This window comes from Octodon degus, unplaced genomic scaffold, assembly GCF_000260255.1.
Source record: "Octodon degus isolate 3935 unplaced genomic scaffold, OctDeg1.0 scaffold00164, whole genome shotgun sequence".
Classification (NCBI taxonomy): Eukaryota; Metazoa; Chordata; class Mammalia; order Rodentia; family Octodontidae; genus Octodon; species Octodon degus.
Window position 1 is genome coordinate 5,685,008 of NW_004524740.1, and position 6,364 is coordinate 5,691,371.

General features: G+C 36.2%; 1 non-coding gene across 1 annotated transcript; it reads left to right on the forward strand.

Annotated features, from left to right (window-relative positions):
* The first annotated feature begins 2,365 nt into the window (after positions 1-2,365).
* On the forward strand, positions 2,366-2,469 carry LOC111813121. The gene has a single exon (XR_002818455.1). It is a non-coding gene; the product is annotated as a U6 spliceosomal RNA (small nuclear RNA).
* Positions 2,470-6,364: the final 3,895 nt, after the last annotated feature.

Here is a 6,364-nt window from a genome sequence, read left to right on the forward strand (position 1 = left end):
AAAAAAAAAATTAAGTCAGGCATGGTTGCACATAACTAGCACTTTGGGAGGCAGAGCTAGGAGGATTCAAACTTATTGAGACCTTACCTCAAAAAATAAGATCTGGGGATATAGCTCAGTGTAGAGGCCCTGAATTCAACCCCAAGTCTGTGAAACAAACAAACATCAGCAAACAAATTTAAAAAGCAGACCAGGGGCAGGGAGATAGCTCAGTAGAATAAGTGCTTGCCTAGCAAGCACAGGGTTCTGAGTTCAATCCCTGGTACCACAAAAAAAAAAAAAAAAAAAAGCAGATCAAAAAACAAATAAATTAAATAAAAACTGGGGAGGTAGCACTAGGGCTTAGATCCAGGGTCTTTGCATGGTACTACATCTCCAGCCCTTTTTATTTTATTTGAATCCAGATCTCAGTCGCTAAGTTGCCACGGCTGACCGGGAACCTGTTATTCACCTGCCTCAGCTTCCCCAAGAACAAGTATTACAGGTAAATAAAACCATGCCTGGCTATTTTTTTTTTCCTCAAAAGAACACAGCAGTATTATATAATCAATCGTGCTTTGTTTTTTCTTTGAGCCTTGATTTATACGAATCCTTGATGTAAGTTTTCTTACATTTAGCTTTTGTCTTTTACTTTGTAGTTTTGTATTCTGAAAGTAGATATGACATAATTTCTGTCAGTTCTCAAACCTCTGAGTGAGCCCAACTTTGATGCCCTCATAAAAATAAGCTACACATAATAAATATCACAACCTGAGTGATAGTGTCTTTAATTTAAAAACTCTCACCTTACTACACATTCTGAAAGTCAGATAGCTGAAATTTAGAAAGGGCTATGCTAATGGTGAACTAAAATGGAAAACAGGCAAAGGAATACACTTTGGTCAAAAATACGTGAAATCATGTCAACATGTTTTATGCCAAAATCATTTCTCAGGGAGCAAAATGTTCTGTAAATTTTAACAGTAACAGTAAATTTAGGCACTGATGTTAACTAAAAATACATATTATGAACAGCCAACCTCTCTTCTGAAACTCAATGGTTTGTTTTTTTTTAAAACAACAGAACATTTCAAAATTGTGTCTTAAAACTGAAATGCAATTTAACAAAATGGGAACCGTGCAATTATTAATCTTGAAAATAAAAATGTATAAATGTCATACTTCTCACTATTTCCAGTGCTGATCATTTTAAGTAAGTACTTAATAATGTCTATATGGCAGACACTTAAAACTTAGACCAATAAACTTCTTTTTCTTAAATTTATTTTATAATGCTGGGCATGGAACCAGGGCTTTGCACACTGGAGGTGAGCATGGAGCAATGGATTTTAGCAATCTTTTATCTGATCTTGTTTTAAAAATAAGGTAATGACATGAGAAAATAAAGGTGCCAAAATTGACGTGGCTTATTAATCTCAACTAGAATTAGAATGCAGGCCTTCTAAACTCTAGTCCTGAGATTTTTCTACCACATTAAAGTATAGTTTTAGGGCAATCCATTTGGGATCCCACCTGTCTCTTAGGAGTTATTTCTAGTCCCCACTCTTATTACCCAATAAACCTTCCTAATGTAAACAAAGCAAAACCTCTAATTTTATCACAAATTGTAAACATTTTAATTATATTACTAACAAGGGAAATAACTTTAAAGCTGGGCAAGATGGTAGGATCTGTAATCAAAGCTACTGAGAAGGCTGAGGTAAGAGGACTGGAAGTGTGAAGCTAGCCTGAGAAACTGAGGGAGACCCAGTCTCAAAGTTATATATATATATAATTTTGGGGGGAGTTACCAAGACTCAGGACTTCATGCTTGAGGACTTGAAGTCCAGAACCCAGAACTCAGGACTTCATGCTTGCCAGGTAGGTGCTATGCAGCTGAGCTATATCCCTGGTCCTGAAAGTAAAATATAAAAGGTTGGGAATGTAGCTTAGCTCTGTAGCACTTACCTATAAATCCCTGGGTTCAATTCCCAGAACTGAGAAAAGGTGAAGGGGAGGAAGCTGGAGGCAGTCAGTAACACTTATAATCCTAGCATTCAGGAGACTGAGGCAGGAGGATCATGAGTTTGAGGCCAGCCTAGTCTACACAGTGAAACTGTTTCAACAAAGGAACAAATAGCCAGGTAGCTCAGCGGACTAAAGCACCTGCTGAGGCAGAGTGCAGCAGTCAGGGTTCCATCCTGGCCAGGGGCACACTGAGATTGAGATTGAGACTGGGCATGGTGGCGTGTGCCTATAATCCCAGTGCTTGGGAGGCTAAAAACAGAAGAATCACTATGAGTCCGATCTATGTAGTAAGACCCTGTACTAAATACATTAAAAAAAAAAACAAAAAAAAAAACACAAACACTTCAGAAATAACCCAGTGCTTGTTTTGGCAGCATATATACTAAAATTGGACTGATACAGAGATCAGCATGGCACCTGCACAAGGATGACACAAAAATTCATGAAGTGTTCCATAGATATAGATATAAAAATAGAAATAACCCAAATGTCTATCCACAGATGAATGCAGTATAAACATAAAATAGAATATTATTTTAACCTTTAAAAGGAATGGATTTCTTATATATGATATAATCTGGAAGAACTTTACAAATATGCTAAGTAAGTGCTCACTGCTGCAGCACAATTACTAGACATATGCCAAGTGAAATGATCTAGGCACCAAAGAAAAGATACGCTTCCACTTACATGAATTACAATAGGCAAATTCATAAAATAGAAAGAAGATGAGAAATTATTCGGTGCTTCAGGGAAAGGAGAATGGGGAGTTACTGCTTAATGTGCATAGTTTCTATTTTGGATCATGAAATGTTTTAGAAATATTGGTCATGAATTAGGGCCTGGTGGAACAGGCCTATAATCTCAGCAGTTGGGGACACTGAGGCAGTCTGAGCAACCTGGCAACCTAGTGAGACCCTAACTCAAAAAAAGAAAGTGATAATGATTGCATAACATTGTGAATATAATAAACATCAACTCTGTACATTTACAAATGGTTGAAATGACAAGTTTTCTTTCTTTCTTTTTTTTTTTTTTTTTTTTTTTTTTTGGTGAGGGGGCATGTACCAGGCATCAAACTCAAGACCTTGGGCTTACTGTGCCACTGAGCTATCTACCTGGCCCAGTAAATTTTTCTTGTAAATATTCTGCCACAATAAAAATGTAGAAATATTTTTTAGTGTATGTGCTGCCAAAGTGAACACAAAAATATAAAAATAAAAACTAAGAGTATTATAGATTTCAAAAATTGCTCAAAATACCATTCTGTGCATGATCAAATAATATTTTCATCTGATCACCTGAAAACAAAATTTATCCTAAATTTTATTTGAGGGAGCCGGGGAGATGGCTCAGTGGAATAAGCGCTTCCCTGGCAAGCGCAAGGGCCTGAGTTCAATCCCCGGTTCCACAAAAAAAAAAAACTCCTTAATTTTATTTGAAATATTTATTCCATTCAAAAGGCAAGTTAAATGTGTGCTAGGCATTAGTTAGATAGATAGATGGACAGACAAACAGACAGAAGAAAAGCAAACAGGTCAGTGTGTCACGTCTATCTTACAGAGTTGCTAGAAGGACCAAATAAAATGATGCAAAAGTGTCTCATAAATAATTAAGCACTTTAGCTGTGGTGGTGCACACCTGTAATCCCAGTACCAGAGAGGCCGAGGAAGGATTGTTGTGAGTTCAAGGCCAGCCTGGGCTACACAGTGAGTTCAAGGCCATTCCAAACTATAGTGAGACACTGTCTCAAAAAAAAAATAACCCTGGGGCCAGGCAGATGGCTCAGTATAAGTGCTTGTCTGGCAAGCATAAGGGTCTGAGTTCAATACCCGGTTCTAACCAAAAAAATAAAATAAAATAAAAATAACCCTCCCAGACCAGATGTGGTTGGCACGCACTTGTAATTTTAGCTCTTGGGAGGCTGAACACAGGCAGATCACTACGAGTCTGATCTATGTAGTAAGACCCTGTAGACCCTTACTAAAAAAAAAAAAAAAAAAAAAAACCCTCTCAAGAAACAAAAAAACACTTTAGACAAAATTATGTTCAAGTTATATATCTCCAAAATTAAAGCCATAGTATACCGATGAATGTCCATTTTGTATCTGTGTATTCAAAGTGGTTAGGATAGATATATAGTTGCATTCTCTTAATGAATAGAATGATTTGTTCTAATGGTGTTTGTAAATAGGATCTCAAGTCCGCATCTTGTACAGCAATTAACCACTAAGAATATATGCAGTATGTTATTTGTTGAAACTGTACTTCCGATTTGATTTGAAACTGTCTCATTGCTGTTTATCAATAAAATTTTGAAAAGAAAAAAAAAGTATAAAAAAAATTAAAGCCATAAGTCATAACACTCTGAAAGTACTTCAACAAGAGATATTTGGTATATGCGCTGCTGAAGCAAGCACAAGAAGAGATATTTTAAAACAAAAAAAATTAACAAAAATTAAAAATACATACCTATACGCATATTTGAAAAAGTACAAATTTAAGATCAGTTGAAGATATTTGTAGCATAATCTCTAAGGTTCCCTCTAGCAATACAGATCTATAATAAATGCATTTGAAATATGAAGTTCCTATCCTAAAAATACAACAAAACCATGAATTAGGTTATGTAACTTTTATTTCTATACTTCATACTTTCCATAATTTCCATAGAATCAAAGATTTTCCAAGAGTAGGAAAGAGTTTTTCAAACCAGAGCGAAATTTAGATTTCTAGTATTTGTTTTCCCACTATGGACAATTTTTTATATAGATTATATTAAAGGCTGGTGTTGTACTAACTTAGACAAGGCATGATAAAACATGGAAGTGACACAAAATCACTGGAAATGTTTTATGTGAATATTCAAATATATTTGTGTCAGTCAGTTTTCTATCACTATAACAAATACATGAGATAATCAACTTGTAATGGAAAAAAGGATTTTTTTGGCTCACAACTTTGGAGGTCCCAGTTCATGATCAGGGAGCCCACAGCTTCTAGGTCTCTCTTTGGTGTAGCAGATGGCAATGGTAGGAGCATGTGCCAGAAAAGGACTGGGGGCCCATGATCCCCTTTGGGGATCACCCTTACTGACCTAAACAGTTTTTCACTAGGCTCCACCACATCTCAATAATGCCTCCCTGAGGAGCAAGACTTTACCCAAATGGACTTCAGAGGACACTTAACGCAAGGGCCTGAGTATAGCAATATTTGTGGATGGATATAAATCAACAGGAAGAGTGATCATAGCAATGGCATGGAGTAAAAGTGATGTATATCTTTTCAATTTACCGTATTGCCTAACTACAAAATGAAACCCAGATGCAATCACTGACCTGCTGGGAAATCAGGCTTTTCATTAATTTACTAGTCTAGCATGAGATGGCAATGTTATATAAACTGGGAGGGATAGGTGTAATATCACATCATGAGTTAAAGTGTTTTGACAATACACTAAAACTAGGTAATTTTCATGAAAACAATGCAATAGTCTTGAGATCTGAATGGTGGTAAATTACTCATAGTTCTCAATTTTCAAATAGAACCACTGATTGTTAGCATGAATAAACTCAAATCTCACAAAATAATCATAATGTGAGAGTTAGACATCACTAAAATGAAATTGTGACTTAATTAAGGACACTGAGGAATTCATGAGTTAAGAGTAAATCCTGGGCTGCTGAGATGGCTCAGTGGTCTAAAGCACCTACTTAGAACAAGCTTAGCAAAGCACAGGGACCATGGTTCAATCCCCCAGCACCACATGCCAGCCAGCCCCGCTGAATACTACAATGTAAAGAAAAACAATAAATATTATCTATGTGTAAAAAGTATTTATGATATAAGGGAGTTATTTTACAGCTTCGGTTTAAGAATTTTGACAACCTAAAGGCAAGGAGATTTCCTGGTTTTATTCTATCACTGGCTCATACAGCATTACATAAAAATAAAGTTTTACATTTTTAGACAGAATGGAGTTTCCCTCCATATTTTGTGGGCCAAGAGACTCCTTAGTTGTGAAGTCCAGATTTCCAACTAAGCAGTTTGTTCTAAGTGGGCTTTTAAATCAAGTTTGATCTCTTAAGATTAGAGAGTTAAGGCTGCCAAGATTCAAATGAAGAGGAAAAACAGCTATTCCTCTTCACATTAACATGTGAGCCAGTAGTTGTAAATTTCGTAAGAATTTTCTTGTTGGCATTACAATTCCTGGCTTGAAATTATACTACAAAGCTACTGTAATAAAATCAGCATGGTACTGGCAATAAAATAGACCTGAGGATCAATGGAATAGATTAGTAAATGCAGAGGCCTCTAGGAACACACTCAGCCACCTGATCTTCAACAAAGGGGCCAA